The sequence below is a fragment of the Polypterus senegalus genome, chromosome 12 (genome assembly GCF_016835505.1).
Source record: "Polypterus senegalus isolate Bchr_013 chromosome 12, ASM1683550v1, whole genome shotgun sequence".
In the NCBI taxonomy this organism is placed as follows: Eukaryota; Metazoa; Chordata; class Cladistia; order Polypteriformes; family Polypteridae; genus Polypterus; species Polypterus senegalus.
The window spans coordinates 146,846,769-146,868,874 of NC_053165.1; the positions used below are offsets into that span (position 1 = coordinate 146,846,769).

At 41.3% G+C, this 22,106-nt stretch overlaps 1 protein-coding gene across 3 annotated transcripts in view; it reads left to right on the top strand.

Moving 5' to 3' along the window:
- Positions 1-11,192: 11,192 nt before the first annotated feature.
- znf280d (zinc finger protein 280D) overlaps positions 11,193-22,106 on the top strand; it is a 61,822-nt gene continuing 50,908 nt past the window's right edge. For 2 of the 3 annotated variants that reach the window (XM_039770247.1, XM_039770248.1), the window contains exon 1: positions 11,194-11,674. The gene's annotated coding sequence lies outside the window, so the exon portion shown is untranslated. Of the gene's footprint in view, positions 11,675-22,106 lie in introns of all 3 variants that reach the window. The other variant, XM_039770246.1, reaches the window with a different exon arrangement.

A 22,106-nucleotide genomic window follows, 5' to 3' on the forward strand; every position in this document is an offset into this window, starting at 1 on the left:
AGTAGTGTCCCTACGCATGTCATGCATACATAGACAGAAGCATTTATTTGCAACGGAGAAAATGTAATGAGCAGAATCCAATCAGGGAAGGGACATGTAATAAGCAAAAACCAATCAGAGCACGATTAGAGTCTGAATTTTAAAAATTCTGCGTTTTCACCTATCACATTATAATGCTGACATGTCATTTTCAGAAGTCAATGGCTATGGGGAGCATTTTCAAAAGTCTCCATTTTTGGGGATGTCTACGTTTTAAACGAAAATGTAGCAGAGTGGATGTAGCCTAAGGAAAAAGTAAATTAGTCTTGTGTTTTGTTTGGTTTAAAGCTCTTCACTTGCAACGATCAATTGTTTAACTTTATCCTGTAATGCTTCTTCCTAAACAGTCCCCAAAACTGACATTTACTCGAGTATGTTGACGTCTTATGTAAGTCACTTTGGATAAAAGCATCTGGTTAATAAATAAATGTAAGAATATCTTTTAACATAATTGCTGAACTATAGCATTCATTATAAAACTGCAGCCAAAAAACAAAACAATAAAATGCAGACACGGATGTCTAAAGAAGTGTACTTGTGCCATTACATATCATGATGTTATAAATTTCATAAAATGCAATATTTTGCAGGAGTGAAAGGTAAAGTGTATAAAGCAGTGGTCAGACTAGCATTTGTATAAGAATCAGAAACCTGGAAATCTAAAAAGGTGCATGAAAGGAAACTGGATACTACAGAAATGAAGATGTTAAGATGGATGTGTGCAGTAACAAATCTTTATAAAATCAGGAAGGATATCAACAGAATTGGAGGTACATTTAAAGTGTTAAAAAAACACATACTGTAAAGAAGATTAAAGTGGTAAGGGCATGTAATGAGAACAGAGAAAAACAATGTTACAGAATCCAAAGAATAATGCAAAAGGAAGAGATTTTCCAGGTATTTAGCATTCCTTACCTGATGGAGGACATGAGGTCAAAAAGGGGGGCATGTCCTTTTTTGTCAGATATCTGCTGAAACTTCTGTAAATTAGCCACAAGCTAAATCTGGAAAAAAATGAAATCTCAGTCATTGGTAAAAATGGAAATAATGAGAGTATTAGAAATAAACTTGATCCCTTAGTATTAAAAAGTCAAAATAGAAGTTAAGAGTTTAGGTGCAATCATGGACTCATACCTAAACTTTAAATGCATTTTTCCATTTAAGGAACATTACAAAAGATGACCCCTTCTGAGAGAAATTAATTTGCAGTTGTGTTTTTAGTTGACTAGATTACTGCAATGCACTCCTAACAGGACTAATTAAGAAAGAAATCAATAGGGTGGGGCGGCACGGTGGCGCAGTGGTAGCGCTGCTGCCTCGCAGTTAGGGATCCGGGTTCGCTTCCCGGGTCCTCCCTGCGTGGAGTTTGCATGTTCTCCCCATGTCTGCGTGGGTTTCCTCCGGGCGCTCCGGTTTCCTCCCACAATCCAAAGACATGCAGGTTAGGTGGATTGGCGATTCTAAATTGGCCCTAGTGTGCGCTTGGTGTGTTTGTGTGTGTCCTGCGGTGGGTTGGCACCCTGCCCAGGATTGGTTCCTGCCTTGTGCCCTGTGTTGACTGGGATTGGCTCTGGCAGACCCCCGTGACCCTGTATTCGGATTCAGCGGGTTAGAAAATGGATGGATGGATGGATGGATCAATAGGGTGCAGTTACTTCAAAACAGAGCAGCATGAACCTTAAGCAGAAAAAGAAAGTTTGAGCAGATCTATCTAGTCTTAGCATTGTTACATTGATTATCTGTGTCATTTAGAATTGACTTTTAAAACTCTACTAGTGGTACATAAAGCCTTAAATAATCTAGCTCCTTCCATTATTTTGGAGTGCCTGTATCTCTACATTCTAAATTGTAATTTTTGATCTTCTAACAGTGATTTGCCTATTATTCCAAAAGCTAAGTATAAAAGAAGTGGTGATGCTGCTTTGTGCTGTTATGCACCAAAAATATAGAATAATGTACCAATAGAGATATGCCGGACTAACACTGTGGATCATTTAAAAAAATCTCCTAAATACACACTCTATTTTTTTTTTTTCATTGCTACATTTTAGTTATACTCCTAAGTAACCAAATATAGAAGGAATTAACTTTTATGAATTTGCAATTCAAAGGTCACAAAAAAAAACTCTTGGGGATTAATAAAAAAAAAATCATTATAAATCACTACTTTTCTGTTTTTCCCCCTTTTCCCACGGTGGAACCACCTGATCAAAGTCCTCTGCAGCCGTTTGTGATGTGGGAATGAAAGCAGATAATTCAAGCTTCCACAAGACCCACTTTGTCGAATCCTCTAAGATGAAGTCTAAGAAACAATAAGGTACTACTTAAGAACATTTATGTTTAGTAAAATGCCCAGTGAGAGCTGGGTGGTCTTTTGGTGATCTTGGTTTTTTTTTTCCCAGCCTATCTGGATTTTTATTATGACCTCCCCAGCCATCCAACCTTATCATCGGACTCATCTTTATAGACTTAAAAAAATTATTCTACATATAAGGATTTTTACAATTATATATCTATTTTCTGTAAATGTGTATTATTTCTTTTTTATGTTATTTGTCATGTATTTGTAATGCAGTACACTATCGTTGCCTTTTTTCCTTTGATAAGAACAGACGAGCAGATAGCGCGTGCCTTTTTCTTTCTTGTCTTTATTGAACAACAACCAACAAAATGTTTTTATTTTTTTACCTCAGGAAATTTTTCAATAAAATTTCATTATAGACAACATTTTTTGTAAACACTCTTGTTCAGGACCATCTACAACGTTGACAACAACATCTGTAAAACTTCTAACTCTTGATAATGCAACATATAACTGACCGTGGCTGAATGCTGGTTCTGGCAAGTAAATGGCAACTTTTTCTAAGGTTTGCCCTTGAGCTTTATTAATTGTTATGGCAAAGGCTAATGTAACTGGAAATTGTCGCCTTCTTATGGTAAAGGCTAATTAAGTAGAGGATAGAGCCAAATCAATACGGGGAATATTCTGACGCTCATTTTCTTTTTTACAATCGATCTATTTGCTCGTATTTTTTTTTGTCTTTCAGCCTTTCTTTTGTTGATGTTTACTTGATGAGCTGACCGTTCTTCCAGGAGATGTTACTTATATACAATTTGAGTGTCTGTGTCTTTTGTCCTATTTGACGTGTCCTTTTTTTGGGTGGCATGTTGTTAGTAGTTAGTTAGTAAACATGCACGGGGCAGTATGTTTGGCGTCTCCCCAGCAATGGATTTTATGTGCACGGCCGCGACTACCCAATCAGCACTCTCCCCAGCAATGCTGTCCTTTATTTGCTTATCATGCGCGGCAGCGGCTATGCCATTCACTATGTGCTCAGCTTCCAGTGTATGTGCGTCCACAATGCCAGTCGTGCGTGTCGCACCGAGCCTTGCACATGCGCACTTCTCCAAAAGTCACACACGGACACCTGGACGCACACAGGGGTTTTATTAAAGAGGATATATATATATAGTGCCATTCGGAAAGTATTCACAGCGCATCACTTTTTCCACATTTTGTTATGTTACAGTCTTATTCAAAATTGATTAAATTCATTTTTTCCTCAGAATTCTACACACAACACCCCATAATGACAACGTGAAAAAAGTTTACTTGAGGTTTTTGCAAATTTATTAAAAATAAAAAACTGAGAAATCACATGTACATAAGTATTCACAGCCTTTGCTCAATACTTTATTGATGCACCTTTAGCAGCAATTATAGCCTCAATATGAATATGATGCCACAAGCTTGGCACACCTATCCTTGGCCAGTTTAGCCCATTCCTCTTTGCAGCACCTCTCAAGCTCCATCAGGTTGGATGGGAAGCGTCGGTGCACAGCCATTTTACGATCTCTCCAGAGATGTTCAATCAGATTCAAGTCTGGGCTCTGGCTGGGCCACTCAAGGACATTCACAGAGTTGTCCTGAAGCCACTCCTTTGATATCTTGGCTGTGTGCTTAGGGTCGTTGTCCTGCTGAAAGATGAACCGTCGCCCCAGTCTGAGGTCAAGAGCGCTCTGGAGCAGGTTTTCATCCAGGATGTCTCTGTACATTGCTGCAGTCATCTTTCCCTTTATCCTGACTAGTCTCCCAGTTCCTGCCGCTGAAAAACATCCCCACAGCATGATGCTGCCACCACCATGCTTCACTGTAGGGATGGTATTGGCCTGGTGATGGCGGTGCCTGGTTTCCTCCAAACGTGACGCCTGGCATTCACACCAAAGAGTTCAATCTTTGTCTCATCAGACCAGAGAGTTTTGTTTCTCAAACTCTGAGACTCCTTTACGTGCCAGGCGGGCTGCCATGTGCCTTTTACTAAGGAGTGGCTTCCGTCTGGTGGATTGCTGCAGAGATGGCTATCCTTCTGGAAGGTTCTCCTCTCCCCACAGAGGACCTCTGACAGAGTGACCATCGGGTTCTTGGTCACCTCCCTGACTAAGGCCCTTCTCCCCCAATCGCTCAGTTTAGATGGCCAGCCAGCTCTAGGAAGAGTCCTGGTGGTTTCGAACTTCTTCCACTTACGGATGATGGAGGCCACTGTGCTCAATGGGACCTTCAAAGCAGCAGAAATATTTCTGTAACCTTCCCCAGATTTGTGCCTCGAGACAATCCTGTCTCGGAGGTCTACAGACAATTCCTTTGACTTCAGGCTTGGTTTGTGCTCTGACATGAACTGTCAACTGTGGGACCTTATATAAACAGGTGTGTGCCTTTCCAAATCATGTCCAATCAACTGAATTGACCACAGGTGGACTCCAATTAAACATCTCAAGGATGATCAGGGGAAACAGGATGCACCTGAGCTCAATTTGGAGCTTCATGGCAAAGGCTGTGAATACTTATGTACATGCGCTTTCTCAGTTTTTTTTATTCTTAATAAATTTGCAAAAATCTCAAGTAAACTTTTTTCATGTTGTCATTATGGGATGTTGTGTATAGAATTCTGAGGAAAAAAATGAATTTAATCCATTTTGGAATAAGGCTGTAATATAACAAAATGTGGAAAAAGTGATGTGTTGTGAATACTTTCCGGATGCACTGCATATAACATTATTAACTCATTATACAGAATTGAGTTTAAAATTGAACTGTTCATTTTAAGCCCCTGAATGGTTTAGCCCCATTTTATCTTACTGACCTTTTACCTTCCTTCATGATCATTGAGGTCCTCTGACATCCCTTATCTTTTAAAACTTGAACGGTATTATTTATTTTTTGGGGTATTTATATATAAAGTATATTAAAAAATATATATACAGTGGTGTGAAAAACTATTTGCCCCCTTCCTGATTTCTTATTCTTTTGCATGTTTGTCACACAAAATGTTTCTGATCATCAAACACATTTAACCATTAGTCAAATATAACACAAGTAAACACAAAATGCAGTTTTTAAATGATGGTTTTTATTATTTAGGGAGAAAAAAAAATCCAAACCTACATGGCCCTGTGTGAAAAGTAATTGCCCCTTGTTAAAAATAACCTAACTGTGGTGTATCACACCTGAGTTCAATTTCCGTAGCCACCCCCAGGCCTGATTACTGCCACCCCTGTTTCAATCAAGAAATCACTTCAATAGGAGCTGCCTGACACAGAGAACGCAGAGACGACTCATCCGAGAGGTCACAAAAGACCCCAGGACAACGTCTAAAGAACTGCAGGCCTCACTTGCCTCAATTAAGGTCAGTGTTCACGACTCCACCATAGGAAAGAGACTGGGCAAAAATGGCCTGCATGGCAGATTTCCAAGACGCAAACCACTGTTAAGCAAAAAGAACATTAGGGCTCGTCTCAATTTTGCTAAGAAACATCTCAATGATTGCAAAGACTTTTGGGAAAATACCTTGTGGACTGATGAGACAAAAGTTGAACTTTTGGAAGGCAAATGTCCGTTACATCTGGCGTAAAAGGAACACAGCATTTCAGAAAAAGAACATCATACCAACAGTAAAATATGGTGGTGGTAGTGTGATGGTCTGGGGTTGTTTTGCTGCTTCAGGACCTGGAAGGCTTGCTGTGATAGATGGAACCATGAATTCTATTGTCTACCAAAAATCCTGAAGGAGAATGTCCGCCATCTGTTCATCAACTCAAGCTGAAGCGATCTTGGGCTGCAACAGGACAATGACCCAAAACACACCAGCAAATCCACCTCTGAATGGCTGAAGAAAAACAAAATGAAGTCTTTGGAGTGGCCTAGTCAAAGTCCTGACCTGAATCCAATTGAGATGCTATGGCATGACCTTAAAAAGGCGGTTCATGCTAGAAAACCCTCAAATGAAGCTGAATTACAACAATTCTGCAAAGATGAGTGGGCCAAAATTCCTCCAGAGCGCTGTAAAAGACTCATTGCAAGTTATCGCAAACGCTTGATTGCAGTTATTGCTGCTAAGGGTGGCCCAACCAGTTATTAGGTTCAGGGGCAATTACTTTTTCACACAGGGCCATGTAGGTTTGGATTTTTTCTCACTAAATAATAAAACCATCATTTAAAACTGCATTTTGTGTTTACTTGTGTTATATTTGACTAATGGTTAAATGTGTTTGATGATCAGAAACATTTTGTGTGACAAACATGCAAAAGAATAAGAAATCAGGAAGGGGCAAATAGTTTTTCACACCACTGTATATATATATATATATATATTGTGAACCCGGCCCGGACGCAGACAGGCGGACATGTTGTTAAAACACCACCACACGTTTATTTACACTATATACAGATGATATGGTCACAAAGACCCCAGTCCATTGGTCACTCAGACCCCAGTCACGTGCACAAATACCCCAATCACAGTCCTGGCGGTAATGCCTTCCTTTTCGGGCCTCCTCCACAGCTCTCCTGAGCTGTGTCCTTCTGCCTCCCGACTCCAGCCTCGAATGAAGGGATACGGCCCCTTTTATACAGTCCCCGGATGAGCCCCAGGTGTTCCCGGCATTCCTCTTCTAGCCACGCCCCAATGTGGCGGAAGTGCCGGCTGTCCTCCCGGCAGCTCTCCAGGCGCCGTCCTAATTCTTCCCCCCAGCACTTCCTGGTGTGGCGGAAGTGCTGGGGTAACAGGTCCCCAAGGCATTGGGGTGCCTCCTGGCGGTGACCACGGGCCCCTACAGGGTGGAGCTTCCATGCCCTGTACCCGTGGCCCCCAAAGCAACCAGGAAGGCGACCCCCACATGATCCAGGGTGGGCACAGACCCACATCCGGTCCCTCATGGCGTCCCGGCCGGGTCATGGCTCCTGGCATCCCTGACAATACATACATATATATATATATATATATATTGTGGAGGCTGGCCCAGACACAGACAGGCAGACACGTTCATGTCACCCACAGCATGTTTATTATATATTATTTACAACGTCCAGTGCCACACAAGTCCCCAAAGTCCTGGCCACAACACCAGTGCCTTGCCTCTCCTCCAAGACCTTGTCTCCTACACTCCAGACTCCAGCCATTGTCTGAAGGGAGGTGGCCCCTTTTATAAGCACCCAGATGTGCTCCAGGTGCGTTCTGGCAACCTCCTACCGACACGCCCCAGTGTGGCGGAAGTGCCGGCTGCATCCCCGGAAGCACTCCAGGTGTCCCTGCTCTTCTTCCCCCAGCACTTCCGCCACACCCGGAAGTGCTGAGGTCCAGGGTCTGCAAGGATTTGCGGCGCCCCCTGGTGGTAACCATGGGCCCTTCCAGGGTAGAGCTTCAAAACTCTGTACCCGTGGCCCCCAAAGGAACCAGGGCGGCCGCCCCCACAAGGTCTGGGGAAGGAGTAAGCCCTCCTCCAGTCCTCCTGGGTGTCCCAGCTGGGTCGCCACCCCAGCCATCTCTGACAATATATATATATATATATATAAATACACTAGGGGGCTCTGCCCCCCGCTTGCCAACCCTGTGCGGGCCCTAAGCGCTAGTCATTTCCCGGATCTGCCACTTGCAACGAATCATGATGTGCTTTTGCATAAACACAAATATCAGCTCTATCTTTGATATCTCTGTCTTTCTAAACTGTTATCGCTGACAATTTCTCACATGTTGGTTTATTATATACTGTATGTGAGTGTGATCTTTCGGGTTCATACAGAAATCCAAGAAAACTTCTTTGTCCGTGTTTTTCAGAAAAATTTTGTGTAAAGTGCAATACTTTTGGACGTATGGATTTGTATCCATTATTGGCTGTAGAATTTCTAATACGTCCGATCGTTTAACTCTTTTGATTCTATGTTGCATCGCTTCTCCGTGATCATAAATATAAACCTGCCCGAATTGTGGTTTCTTTGAAATTAAACTTGTAGTAGCTTTAATTGCTGCGGGACCACAGATTCCCATAGCGTATGGTCCTGAATCGTGTAAATCTACATTTTGAGCATTGAATGATGCGAACGCGAACAGATTATTGTAGATTCGGATATTTTGCCTGTATCTCTGCCAGAAGTAGCTTCAACTCCTACCTCCGGCAGAACTTCGACCACGTCCCGAGGGAGGTGGGGGACATTGAATCCGAATGGGTCATGTTCCGTGCCTCTATTGTTGAGGCGGCTGACCAGAGCTGTGGCCGTAAGGTGGTCAGTGCCTGTCGTGGCAGCAATCCCCGAAGCTGTTGGTGGACACCGGCGGTGAGTGATGCCATCAAGCTGAAGAAGGAGTCCTATAGGACCTTTTGTCCTGTGGGTCTCTGGAGGCAGCTGATAGTTACCGGCAGGCCAAGCGGAATGCGGCTTCGTTGTTGCTGAGGCAAAACTCGGGCATGGGAGGAGTTTGGGAGGCCATGGAGAACGACTTTTGGACGGCTTCGAGGAGATTCTGGTCCACCGTCCGGCATCTCAGGAGGTGGAAGCAGTGCAGTGTCAACACCGTATATGGTGGGATGGCGCTGCTGACCTCACTCGGGACGTTGTGGGTTGGTGGGGGGAGTACTTCAAAGACCTCCTCAATCCCACTAACATGCCTTCCAATGAGGAAGCAGAGCCTGGGGACTCTGAGGTGGGCTCTCCCATCTCTAGGACTGAGGTCACCGAGGTGGTCAAAAAACTCCTTGGTGGCAGGGCCCCGGGGGTGGATGAGATACACCCGAGTTCCTTAAGGCTCTGGATGTTGTAGGACTGTCTAGGTTGACACGCCTCTGCAACATCGCATGGACATCGGGACAGTGCCTCTGGATTGGCAGACTGGGGTGGTGGTCCCCTCTTTAAAAGGGGACCGGAGGGTGTGTTCCAACTATAGAGGGATCACACTCCTCAGCCTCCCTGGAAAAGTCTATTCGGGGTTCTGGAGAGGAGGGTCCGTCAGATAGTCAACCTCGGATTCAGGAGGAACAGTGTGGTTTTCGCCCTGGTCGCGAACAGTGGGACAGCTCTACACCCTTAGAGAGTCCTGGAGGGTGCATGGGAGTTTGGCCAACCAATCTACATGTGTTTTGTGGACTTGGAAAAGTTGTTTGACCGTGTCCCTCGGGAATCCTGTGGGGGTGCTGGGAGTATGGGGTACCGGACCCCTGATAAGAGCTGTTCGGTCTCTGTACAACCGTGTCAGAGCTTGGTCCGCATTGCCGCAGTAAGTCGAGCCCGTTCCAGTGAGAGTTGGACTCCGCCAGGGCTGCCCTTTGTCACCATTCTGTTCATAACTTTTATGGACAGAATTTCTAGGCGCAGCCAGGGTGTTGAAGGGGTCTGGTTTGGTGGACTCAGGATTGGGTCACTGCTTTTTGCAGATGATGTTGTCCTGTTTGCTTCATCAGGCCGTGATCTTCAGCTCTGTCTGGATCAGTTCGCAGCTGAGTGTGAAGCGGCCGAGATGAGAATCAGCACCTCCAAATCTAAGACCATGGTCCTCAGTCGGAAAAGGGTGGAGTGCCCTCTCAGGGTTGGGGGAGAGATCCTGCCCCAAGTGGAGGAGTTCAAGTATCTCGGGGTCTTGTTCACGAGTGAGAGAAGAATGAACCATGAGATCGACAGGCGGATCGGTGTAGCATCCGCAGTGATGCGGGCTCTGCATCTGTCTGTCATGGTGAAAAAGGAGCTGAGCCGTAAGGCAAAGCTCTCAATTTACCAGTCGATCTACGCTCCTACCCTCACCTATGGTCATGAGCTATGGGTAGTGACCGAAAGAACGAGATCGCAAATACAAGCGGCTGAAATGAGTTTCCTCCACAGGGTGTCTGGGCTTTCCCTTAAAGATAGGGTGAGAAGCTCAGTCATCCGGGAGGGGCTCAGAGTAGAGACGCTACTCCTCCGCATCGAGAGGAGTCAGATGAGGTGGCTCGGGCATCTGATCAGGATGCCTCCTGGACGCCTCCCTTGTGAGGTGTTCCGGGCACATCCAACCGGGAGGAGGCCCCGGGAAGACCCAGGACACGCTGGAGGGACTATGTCTCCCGGCTGGCCTGGGAACGCCTTGGGATTCTCCCGGAAGAGCTGGAAGAAGTGGCCGGGGAGAAGGAAGTCTGGGCCTCTCTGCTTAAGCTGCTACACCCACGACCCGACCTCGGATAAGCGGAAGAGGATGGATGGAAAATGTCTTGTCCCAAGGTTTTTAATATAATAAAGAGATATACTGTATATACTGTTTGCATTGGTGTATTTATGGAAGCTGTACAGCACTTTGGTCAACTTTTGTTATTGAATGTGCTCTATAAATAAAATTGACTCCACTTCACTTGACTTAATTACTCAAATCAAATTTTTATTTTTTCTCATAGAGCATTTTGAGTTACATCCTGCATATGAAAATATGCTATAGAAGAGTTATTGTTGGCCTGGAATGAGAGCATGTGTGAGCAAGTGTACCTACAATGACAATGAAACTATTAAATCCAGGTTGGTATCTTGTGATCTTCTAATAAAATATTAATAATAAATGGAACACCTGATAAAGGCAACACAGCCAAAACGTTGTGTCTTTTACTTTATTTGTTTTTCAACATTTAGATTACTTTATCCTTTTCCCCTTACTTCAAAAAAAGTCATATTGCACATTTCATATGTGTTACCCAATATGAAAAAAAATTGAATGCTAATTATCAGTATTAAAAACTGGCGTAGGCAACATGCAAAGATTAGTGTTTTTCTTACATGTGTGCTAAGCCATTTTTTTTTTTTACCACAAATGCAAAGCATTAAGTCCCATGTGATTTTAAAAGATTTTATTATTTTTGTTTTTTTCCCCCAAACGCCTAATTGCTTTTTAAAATAATAAACACAATACTTTCTCAAATAAATGCTGTCATTTTCAGCAATCTCACAATGTTTTGAGCAAAAGAGTGCCCTAGTTGGTCGACGTCTGTGACGAGCTGACATTTTGTTTTTTCAACAGCATTCTAGAATCAAATCCCTCCATGTTTAAAACGCCGATCGGCACGTTTTGTTCTAGGTAACAACGAGCATCAGAAGCGAAGAACATCGCGACTGCAGGCCGAGCTTCACTTCTGCAGCGAGCGGGTGGATGGGGGAGGTGCGTCTTTTCCTGGGTTTTTTTTTTTTTTCTTCCCGGGAATGAAAAATAAACCCGAGTCGACCTGAATTACCCATCATCCACCACAGTGCGTTCTAGCGATCTCCCAGGGAAGGCGTCCCGGTGCTACCTAGAAAATGCTTTCTGTTAACAACAAGAGGCTTTTCATCTAATTTGCTCCGTGAGATCGCACGGTAAGCTCCTATTTCCTCTACCTTGGCCTCTTACACGAGCCGGGGCGCTCTTCCGCTGCACTCGGGATACAGCGGTGCATCGGGCAGCCAGTCCAGGCTTTGGGAGAGGCGGGCAGCGCAGCCTGCCTCTTGTCTGTAACCGAGCCGGACGCCATTTTTGGTTGTTTTTTTTTGCGAGAACAGAGCGGTGTCGCGTTGCCTATTTAACCAGACGACTGACGCCGCGAGGAAGATGATCGGCGAGACAGGAAGCTGAAGCTGGAGCGGGAGCGGGAGCTGGAGAGTCCGTTGCTTGGTGGCAGGAGGCCTCTCTCCTGCACTTTAGAAGTCGCACGTAAACGTTTCGACGTGCCTGCTTTTGTGTTGAGGATGTGCGGTGCTTCTGTTCGGAGCCCTCTTGGACCCGGGCGGGGGTTTGCAGCGCCAGTTGAATGCGTGCAGCGCTGCGGTATTGCACGATATTTGCGTGGGTGGAAACGCCGCAGGTTGTTTTTGTTCGGTGAATATCACGTTTAGATGTTGCGTGAACTAGGAGCCGGAAACACATGGCGCAGAGTTGCGGGAGATAAATGGGAAAATCGCAAACTTGTCCGTAGCGCTGATCTGTGCATTGCACAAAACGACAATTGTTTCAGAGTGCACCCTAAATGCTGATTTGCCAAGTGTAACATAACACCTCGACATGGGCTGCAAATGGCATTTGAAGCACAGTGCCATGTCTGGAATGTTTATTGTCACGCAACAAGCACATTATGAGCAAATGAAGAATCGATATATATTAAATTAGAGTTAACCAAGAGTTCTTTCAGATGACATTGTTCGACGGGTGCATTTGTTGACATTCTCCTAGTATTCTTAAGCTATTTTCAGAACAATGAAGATGTAACCTACCCTGGCAGCATTCCGTGCAAGGCAAGGACCGGTCCTTGATGGGGCACTAGTCCAAGGGCTAATTTATTATCATGAGTAACCATGCCTGACTTGGGAAGTAGGAGTACCTGAGGAATACCGTGAATAGGAGGTGCAGGGGTTCAAATTCACGATGCTGGAAGCACAAGGTGACAGGTGAAGTGTTGCACCACCCTGTAGAATAACTGGTCTTTTTTAAAATACAGTTGGACCACTGGCAGTTTAAATGGTCTGCTTTCGCTCACAGAACACTTGTGCGTAAACAAGCTTGTAATTAGAAATATTGGCTTAGCTTGCTGGCCACACTAGAAGTGAATTTACTACAGTCGTGATACACTTGCAAAAAAATAATAAACATCATGAACATTCTTGTATGTTTTAAGGATGAAAAATATTACGCAACAGCCATCATTGCAATAATAATGCGCAGAATGATGGTCAAAATATTAATTAACCAAGAGTCAGTGTTGCTTTTGTTTTATGTATGAGAGAAATCCTACTTGTGTGTATTTTAGTTTTCCAAAGTACAGTCATGGCCGAAGGTTTTGAGAATGACATAAGTATTGGTTTTCAGAAAGTTTGCTGCTTCAGTATTTTCGATCTTTTTGTCAGATGTTTCTATGGTATACTGAAGTATAATTATAAGTACTTCATAAATTTCAAAGTCCTTTATGGACAATTAGAAAACGTTTATGCAAAGAGTCAATATTTGCAGTCGTGGCCCTTCTTTTAAAAGACCTCTGCAATTCGCCCTGGCATGATATCGATCAACTTCTGAGCCAAATCCTCACTGATGGCAGCCCATTCTTGCATAATCAATGCTTGGAGTTTGTCAGAATTTGAGGGCTTTTGTTTGTCTACCCAACTCTTGAGGATTGACCACAAGTTCTCGGTGGGATTAAAGTCTAGGGAGTTTCCTGGTCATGGACCCAAAATTTCCATGTTTTGTTCCTGAACCACTTAGTCATCACTTTTGCCTTATGCCACGGTGCTCCATCATTCTTGGATGGTTGGGAGAAGTTGCTGTCAGAGGATGTTTTGGTACCATTCTTTATTCATGGCTGTGTTCTTAAGCAAAATTGTTAGTGTGCCCATTCTCCTGGCTGAGAAGCAACTCTACACGAATGGTCTTGGGATGCTTTACTGTTGGCATGACACAAAACTGATGGTAGCGCTCACGTTTTTTTCTCTGGACAATCTTTTTTCCAGATTCCCCAAACAAACAGAAAGGGGATTCATCAGAGAAAGTGAGTTTACCCCAGTCCTCAGCAGTCCAATTCCTGTACCTTTTGCAGAATACCAGTCTATCTCTGATGTTTTTCTTGGAGAGACGTGTCTTCTTTTCTGCCCTTCTTGACACCAGGCCATCCTCCAAAAGTCTTTGCTTCACTGTGCGTGCAGATGCACTCACACCTGCCTGCTGCCATTCCTGAGCAAGCTCTGCAATGGTGGTGCCTCAATCACGAGCCATGAATAAAGAATGGTACCAAAACATCCTCCGAGAGCAACTTCTCCCAACCATCCAAGAACAGTTTGATGATGAACAATGCCTTTTCCAGCATGATGGAGCACCGTGCCATAAGGCAAAAGTGATAACTAAGTGGCTTGGGAACAAAACATGGAAATTTTGAGTACCTGGCCAGGAAACTCCCCAGATCTTAATCCCATTGAGAACTTGTGGTCAATCCTCAAGAGGCGGGTGGACAAACAAATACCCACAAATTCTGACTAACTCCAAGTATTGATTATGCAAGAACGGACTGCCATTAGTCAGGATTTGGTCCAGAAGTTGACAGCATGCCAGGGCGAATTGCAGAGGTCTTGAAAAAGTAGGACCAACACTGCAAATATTGACTCTTTGCATATACTAATTGTAATTGTCAATAAATGCCTTTGAAACTTATGAAATGCCTGTAATTATATTTCAGTATACCATAGAATCATCTGACAAAAAGATCTAAAAACACTGAAGCAGCAAACTTTCTGAAAACCAATACTTGTGTCATTCTCAAAACTTTTGGTCATGTCTGTATGTGAACTTTTGGTCATGTCTGTATGTGTGTGTAATTGTTTATTATTATTTTTTCTTTCACATATCCAAGTGGGTTTTATGTATATCTCTCATGTTTTGGTGGATATAAGGAAAGTAGCTTTGTCCTGAATTGTTGCCATATTAACTTAATAAAAAAACAGTAAACTCTGTAGAATTTCCAGGTTGTATTTATTTTTTGAGTGGCAGAATATGGAAAGAAAGCAGGAGCGTTACTAAGGTTTATTTTCCATCTGGTGTTCTACTTAACAAGGTCTAAATATTTAATTAGCTATTTGGTTAAAACTTTGTGGATATTAACAAAGTGAGTTTATTCAACTAAATGGATACTAAGGTGCCACATAGAGATTGTTTTGAAAAGTAAAGTTTTAGTCTTTAGGTTAAAGAACATAAGCTAAATAGACTGGTATTAGTAATGTATATTGGTTAGAATTATTAAGCTGGTATTCTATCCCTGCGTATGGGTCATGCATTTTCTTATCCTAGGAGAAGGATGCAGTTCAAGAACTGTCTGACAATAGTTTGTTTATATGACAATAGTTTGTTTTACCCTCTGAATGGATCTGCATCAGATGATACCAAAGCAGTAAACTTTCTTGTAGTACTGTACAGTCCTTGTTTTTAATCTAGATGTTTGATTGAAGGCAGCCTCATAATTAGCCTGCCTTTAGTAGACTTGTGTAAAGCACTTGTATGAACAACAACAACATTTATTTATATAGCACATTTTCATACAAAACAGTAGCTCAAAGTGCTTTACATATTAAAGAATAGAAAAATGAAAGACATAATTATAAAAAATAAATCAACATTAACATCGAATAAGAGTAAGGTTCAATGGCCAGGAGTTACAGGACACATCACTTGAAAGATGAGTTTACAAAGTGTGTGTTGAGCAAAAGTGAAAACCTCATGTGCTGTATCAGTTTTAAAAAAAAAAAAAAGGCAGTCCTTTTTCACAGTGCACTCTGTCTTTGCCTATATTCCTCTGTTTTTGTTACTATCCAGCTAAACTGTAAATTCTCCATTCTACTCATTTCAATTTGATCAAGGTCTAGTGTTGTTGCCTTGTGTCTGGTGCTACTTAGATTGGACATGGCACCCCGTGACCATGAATGAGAAAGTGTGCTGCCTCACAACCTTAAGAATAAACTGTAATTGTAATATTTTCTTTCTTTACTCACTGGATTATTCTGGATCAGGTGCTGTTTAATCATAAAAAGGTGTGTTTGCTGTCCAGCCTGAGTATTTTCAAGCACACTGCTAAACTGGTTATGCCACACATACTCCCAGCAATTGTTATATTCCAATCATGTCGGGGTGCAAAGTCATATTTATTCATTTATTTTTTAATCTTCCTTCCTTGAAGCATGGAGGAAGACAAGCATCAAGCCAGGGTCTTTACTCATTCAGTCAGTCAGTCACTATCTGAGTAAGAATACATTCTACAGAATTGGATCAGTCTGAACCTGTATTATCTTATGAAACTAATTGCAGCTATTTGATCTCACCAGGTGATATTTGAACTGGATCATACATTGCATATTCAATGTATTTTAAGCCTGGTTTACATATAATGCTAATTACTTTTCCTAAGTTGTCACTTTGCATAAAATTATTCTCAAAATAATCAGAAGGGAAGGAATTAAATAGCACACATTACCTGAATTCACATCTGATGTGGCTTGCAGTTCATCACTTTGTATGAAACCTGTGCCTGAAAACTCAAAATCTTAAGAGATCTACAGTAGTCTTATGACCGAAAGAAGAATGTATACATTTTGAGTTCCCCTGTCTTGTAACTGAATTGCCCATCACAAGGATCATTTGCATTGCATACCTAGTTTGGAATCCCCTGGTTGATGTTACAAGAGGTTTTGCCTTCTGTAGTAGTTGTTAGCTCATAGTGAAATTAGGCTTTGCTCAGATTGTAGGTGGTTATATTTTGCATGACACAGTCATATTTACAAGTATTTTAAGTATTTTTCTTGGTTGCAGTAGAAATAAACGCAAGATGTTCTTCCCTCAGAACCTTGTATACTGTATATCCCAGGTTTGTATCTCTGAATGGCACATTTTCCTATGTCGTAAAAGCTATAATAGTTTTATTCTATGGTTCTCTGCCAGAAGAATTAGCAAGTTTATGAGGCACGAGCCAAAAAATAAAATTATACCAAGACTTAAACATATTAGTTTAAATGTCAGAAACTAAAAGGTTTTTATATAGACCATACTTCTGTCTAGTGAACTGATATCCTTTAGATGCTTCTATATATTAAGATGGATTTATTGTTAGTTAATATCCATCCATCCATTTTCTAACCCGCTGAATCCGAATACAGGGTCACGGGGGTCTGCTGGAGCCAATCCCAGCCAACACAGGGCACAAGGCAGGAACCAATCCTGGGCAGGGTGCCAACCCACCGCAGGACACACACAAACACACCCACACACTAGGGCCAATTTAGAATCGCCAATCCACCTAACCTGCATGTCTTTGGATTGTGGGAGGAAACCGGAGCGCCCGGAGGAAACCGCGCAGACACGGGAGAACATGCAAACTCCACGCAGGGAGGACCCGGGAAGCGAACCCGGGTCTCCTAACTGCGAGGCAGCAGCGCTACCACTGCGCCACCGTGCCGCCCGTTAGTTAATATTAATATTTAAATTTAAACTGAACATCTACTCAACTTTTCATTTGTTTGTAATTTAGTCCTTGGTCATCCTGCAGCTACACAATGTTTTTCACAACATCACTCCTATGTGGCGTATCATAGGGCAAAAAAAGCACAAGTAATATGTAATTGATTTGAAAAAAAAAATATGTGTATTCAGGGAAGTTTTGTTTCAAATCGGTCTTCATTTTTATGTAGTACTGTTAAAAGCATGCACTGTCACATTGTGATTTACAGGGTAAAGGACATTAAACATTATCAAATTTGACATACTTGCCAGCCACGTGTTGACTTAACAGTGCTCAGTTGTTAACGTTCATGGCTATTTTAATATATTAGCTGGCATACCATTTAAGACCATTTCCAATCTTATGCTACTGCTGCCAAAACAAGCTAACAGATTGGTGGAATATGTAAACATATATGTTGCTTTTGAAAAATGTATCATACATATGTAATTTTTGCTTTGGCATGTAATATTATGCATGAACAGAATGTTTTGTTGGTAGTTGTAAATCCCCTTGATGGTTTGGTGTGCTGAGTATGTGTCATGCATTGTGCTGCTTTTTTCCCCGTTTCCAAGGAATCATTAACTGAGACATCATGGGCTAAAATTGATACAAAAAAGCCAAGCAGTTTCTGTTGTTTTTTATTATGATATTTCAACTTTTGTGACCATGACATACTGCCAACATTTCAGCAAATGTAACTCTAGACTTTGCTTAGATTTGTGCTAGATTTTTTTCACTTAGGGCTTGAATTTCTCATAAACTGTAAAATGACTCCGTCCTGTAATATGGTTTCCGAGGCTGTTTTTTTTTTTTTCAAGCATGTACAGTTATGTTGCTTTTGTTTACTCTTGAAGTGTACTTCCAAATCACTGTTACATTTTCAAGAAGTATGTGCAAATAATATAACTACATGTAGCCAAATTGAAATATGGCAGTAATAATGGAATCTTAACAGCAAAGATGTTTTTTTGACCAATGATTTTATTTATTATTATTTTTTTTGTTTGTTTTACTGATGCTTTTCTCTAACATTGCTGCATTGTTAATTCTGGGTAGATCTGTAGCTACTAGGTCTTGCTCCACCATCCTTTATGCTGGTGCATCCTATATACCCATGACTAAAACACAGTTAAACATCTTTGGATATGTTTAGTTTACCATGTATAACTCACTAATTGTTTTTGGGCTTAATGGCCTGTTTTAGTTAATATATTTTTATGTACTTAAACTATGGTTTGGTCCATGGGAATTCTGGAGTTATCTGATGCCATGATCCTTTTTCAGTGTTGTTTGATTACACATTTCATAATACTTTTTATTCAGTTTATCTTAGGCTTTGTTCACATTACTACTTACTTTTAAAAATGGTGTTTTTAAATAAAAACTTTCCACACCCACACTAAAATGACCAAAGATACATATGACATAAGTCGGTCATCTACACTGGACTTGTACCCATCAGGCAAAAACACAAATGTTTTATCCTTTGCACGTGTATGCAGTATTGAAACTTTACAAAACACACTTTAGGTACATACAGGTAAGCAACACAACAAGTACCATGGAAAGCAGCTCCCGCATGTCTGCTATGTCAGGGAATGAGATGTTGTAATGATCAGGATCCAGTCGGGGAAGGGCCACATAAGCACATATCTATCAGAGCACAACTAGACTCTTTGTTTTCAAAACTGTTTTGTCTTTCACCTTTCCACACTGAAATTCTGAGTTGGCTTTTTTGAGAATATACACACTCTGGAAAGCAATTTCAAATGGCTGTTTTTTGGGATTAAAAACGCTGGGGTAGTGTCAACAAAAGATGAAATCAGAAACTAATGTGTGCGTTTCTAAACAAAAATGTTATAACGTGGATGTACCCCTAGTTTACATGTTCAGTTGAGCTCCAAGACAAAACCAATGATGGCACAATTGTAAAGACAACTGTGGGGCATTTGCATCTAATTACAGGGAGATGAGAATGAAAGTACCCTTAATTTCAGACAAAGCTAACAATCATCTACTGTAGTCCTTGACAAGTCCTATGGTTTGATAAATCTGAGCGCACACATCAACGTGACATAACAGATTTTACTTTGTCATTATGTTCTACAAAAATAGCCCAACATGCAAAAAAAAATGAAAGAATAATATGTTCCTGAGTAAATGGGGTTAATGAGGTTAGTAGTTATGGTGAAACAGGTCTATACTAATTGCTAACTGTAACCTTCCCCCAAATTACAACATTGTGCAATACAGTATATAAATATTGTTATGGAATGAAACAAGTTTTTTGCAATTATGCATGGAATAGTGTAATAAGATTAACAAAATCACACTTTCAGGGCAGCAAGAGCCTAAACAAACAGCAGCATGGACAAAGTAGAAATTTGGCTTCATCAGCTCTACAGGCTATCACTCAATGCATACAGACACTGTAGCACTATTTAGTATTGACAGCCTTTGTTTGAGCAATTGGAGTTAGTGTGAGCCCACAGAGGTGAGTTCTGAGCAGAACACTCATCTGCAAACTAAGCCTTTAATGCAGAGTTTCTATGTGCATATACATAATGAGGCCTGTGATGAAATTGAGACTCATATTAAATAGAATTTTATTGTAAAAATAATTACATGTTGCTTCATGTCAGTTTCTTTAACTCTCTTACTATTGTTGGAAACTGTCCGATTTGTAGTCCACTAATCCATCGGTTATAGTGTTTTGAATATTTTCATTTAGTTACATTAAATTTAAGATATATTGTGTTTAAAATATGTACATACAGATACATATATAATGTGTGTATGAGTGTCTAGGAATTCATATGTGAATGTAATGAGAGTAAATAGGGTGTCAATGTACACAAGAAAGTGTGGTTTTTTTTTAAAGAAGTTTTCACACTTTTATTGTTGTTCAACATTGAACCACTGTGAATTTGTTTTTGACATTAACAGGAAAAGACTCTGATGTCAAAGTACAAACATCTTTTCAAAGGGGCATAAATTAAATATATAACGCACAATAATTGATTGAATATGACATGCCAAATCACTGGTGCTGCAAAGTGGTTTTTGAAGATGAATAATTAGCAAAATGGAGATTACCTGTCTTTAGTCAAGGAGTTTTGCCTGATGATATCTGGAAGGTCCTGGTGGGTGGTGGTATCTGGTGGGGAGCCAGTGTGGTGGCCTAACCTACACAGTGAAGATAAAACACTCTAAGGAACCCTACATTATGAAAGGTGACTGAATAGCAGACGTCGGGGTTTGGATGCAAGAAAATAGCCAAGGCACTGAATATCCTTTGCTATTCATTTAAATCAGTCATTAGGAAATGGAAGGAAGTATGGCACAAGTGTAAATCTGCAGGATGTCCACAAAAACTTGGTGCTTGTGCAAGAACACTTGTGAGGGAGTCATCAAGAAACATCTGAGAACAATGAAGGAGTGACAGCTACAGTGTCTGAGATCAGTGAAACTCTGCAAACCTCATCTTTACCTGGGTGCTTCCTCAATTACAGCTTAATGGTAGAATGGGAAAGAGAAAGCCACTATTTAAAAAAAAAAAAAATGCACGGCATCTCAGCTTGCAGTTGCTAGAATGCTCAGTGGAATCTCTGAAGTTCACTGGAAAAACGTTCTATGGTCTGATGAGACCAAAATTGAGTTTTTTGGTCATCAAACTAAACACTAAGTTTTGTGTAAGCCAAACACTTCACATTATCAAAAACACACCATCCCATAGTGAACAATGGTGGTGGCAGCATCATGGTTCTTTATAGCAGGCCCAGGAAGGCTTCAGAGGGTAAAGGTTGAAATGAATGTAGCATGAGGCAGGGAAATCCTGGAAGAAAACCTGAATCACTCTCCAAGAAACCTGTGCCTTGGGTGAAGATTTGTTTCCTAGTAAGACAACCCCATTCATAATGCAAAAGCTACACGGGGATGGCTTCAAAACAACAATATAAATGTCCTGGAGTAGCCAAGTCAGAGTCCAGAGTTAATTCCAATTGAGAATTTGTTGGTGGACATGATAAAAAGCTGCTCCCTCATGATCTCCATGCAACCTGATAGAGTTTGAGCAGTTTTGTAAAGAAGAATAGGAGAAAGTAGCAGTGTCCAGATGTGCAAAGTTAACACAGACAAAAAAACTTGTACATTCAGGCACAAGGCTGTCATGGCTACCAAAGTGCATCTACTAAATACTGACTGAACACTTATGCAAACAATTTTTTTTTTTTGTTTTTTGATCATTTTAATACATCAGCCCAATTGACTGTTCTCATGAGCTTTTCACGCACAACCATTTCTGGGATTTACTGAAAGTGATGCAGAAGCAAAAAATATTAATGATGGGCTACGCTGTGGATAAAAACAACTTGTGATTGGACAGTTCATATATGAATAGTGTGAACAATACAAGCAAACAGTCCGGTCATAACCAGGCAAATCACAGCCTAATGTAATCTAAGGATCCAACATTAAGGCACTGTCAAATGACATGACTCTCTAGAACAGTATAAAGGGAACACAGTTTTCAAGTTGTAAATGGCAATTTTGTGCCTTCATTGTGCATTGTAGCTGTAGTCACTGTTTGCAAAATAATCGCCATACTCATATTTATCTTGATGTATTCCCATATTTCACCTTTAAATAAACGGCAAGCTGCTAGGAAAATAGAGGCTAAAAAGTTTGTTTCATCTGTTGAGCAGCAACAGCAAATTATTTCATGAATGTATATATTCCATAATAAGTGATCATTCCTGTCATTGTTTTTTGTAATGTTTTTGATAATT